The following is a 2,020-nucleotide window of genomic DNA, read 5'->3' as shown; positions in this document are numbered from 1 at the left end:
CGAGAAATTTCCCAGACTCAACTCCAAATACACATTTCTTGGGATTGAGCATGACATGGTGCCGCCTGAGTGTGGTGAAAGTTTCTCGGAGGTCCGACAGATGATCTATTTTGAAGCTTAGACTTTAACGATCATATCATCAATGTATGCTTTCAACGTTTCCTCCAATCTGATCAAAGAAACACAGTATTTTATCATTCGCTGAAAGGTGGCCGGGGCATTCTTCAGACCAAACGACATGACGTGTAGCGTATATACCCTTGATCAGTGACGAAGGTCGTCTTCTCCTGATCTTTCTTCCATAAAGGAATTTGATGGGAACCAGAGTAGGCGTCCATAAAGCTCATTAGAGCATGGCCGGGTGTTGAGTCGACCAGATGATCAATTTTAGGCAGAGGGTAACTGTCCTTGGGGAACGCTTTGTTCAAATCTGTGTAGTCTACACATATTCGCCAGGTACCATTCGGCTTTTTAACAAGCACTACATTTGCAACCCAGTCTGGGAAGTAATATTGCCGAATGAACCCCGCATCAAGTAATTTCTTAACTTCGACGGCTGCCGCCTGACTTCTTTCTTCGCCATGGTTCCGCTTCTTCTGCCTTACTGGCTTCTTTTTCAGATCCACGGCTAGTTTATGTACCGCCAGGTAAGGACTAATGCCTGACATTTCATGGACTTCGAATGCAAAGATGTCTTTGTATTCTTTCAAAAGTTTGTGAAAGTCGTCACCCAGGACTCTCAGAGCAGTCGTCCCAACCTTGACTGTTCGGTCAGGACGCAAGTCGTCTAGGATCAGGTCCGTATGCTCACCAGCCGGCTGAGGGCGGAATTCATCCGACCGCTCCTCTGCCAATGATTGCTATTTTTTCTCTTTTCGTGCGGCCCCCATCTGGGCAGCCTTTCTCTTTTTGCCGCCTGCTTCTTGAACAGGCGCGCTCTCCCTGACATTTTCAAGGACTGTTTTTCCACAACTTGACCCAGCGGCCATGACAGTGGGCTTGATATCCGAGAGATAGCATTCTCGGGCCATCTTCTGATTTCCCCTTAGGGAGCCGACTGTTCCATCGTCCCGCTCAAATTTGAGCAGCATAAGGGACGGGATTATAACAGCCTTGGAATTATTCAGGGTGGGTCGTCCAGAATTATGTTGTAGGCCGTGAGTTCCTCAACTACCAGGAACCTGACCACCATGTGTCGACCTTCCCCTTTTTCACCCAGGCGGATGGGTAAATCCACTCGTCCCATTGGGTGGACGACTCCTCCTCCAAACCCTACTAGAGGGTGGGATTCCGGATGTATGCAATCAGTTAGATATTTGAGTTTTGACAGACATTTGCTGCTGATAAGATCTGAGGAGCTGCCGGTATCTATGAGGATTCGGCCAACTCTCTGGTTGGCCACTTTACATTCAATAACAATAGGGTCGTCATGCGGCCCCCTTACCCCTCCTAAATCTTCTTCAGTAATGACGATTTTAGGAAATGAATAGTTGGAGGGATGTTCTTGGTGAACGGAATTTGTTTCGGGGTTTTCTGATGTCCTGTGGGAGAGTTACAATTCCAAGACTGGAACCGGACGCCTGTACCTGCAAAACAAACGGATGCTCCAGATGATTGGAGATCCGCCTCCGACGGTCAAGTTAGTACTTGCTTAAGGAGTAATTAATGCGGAAATTAAAGTGATTGTGTCTCTCTAGGTGAGAGTGTTTAATGTGCGTAATCTCCCTTAATGACGATTAAGGGAGGTATTTATAACCTCGGGAAACGTGCCAATCCTAGGTTTAGGTTAACCTTGGGCTGATTGGGCTTCCCTCGGAAGTTGGGCCTAGGTGGCCGGCTTCTCCATTAGGCATGGAGTATGCCACGTGTCATGACATAATAGGTTCAGGGTGGACGAATAAGCGTGTGCCACGTGGCAAGCCCTGAGAGGTCCAACTGGGGGACACTTGGCAGAACCTGATTGGCCCACGTGGCGCATTCCGATTGGTGGGAGCAAAATCCCCTAATCATTTGCCCCTCA

The sequence above is a fragment of the Chenopodium quinoa genome, unplaced genomic scaffold (assembly GCF_001683475.1).
Source record: "Chenopodium quinoa cultivar QQ74 unplaced genomic scaffold, ASM168347v1, whole genome shotgun sequence".
NCBI classification, from domain to species: domain Eukaryota; kingdom Viridiplantae; phylum Streptophyta; class Magnoliopsida; order Caryophyllales; family Amaranthaceae; genus Chenopodium; species Chenopodium quinoa.
Note: the sequence above shows the minus strand (reverse complement) of the source record.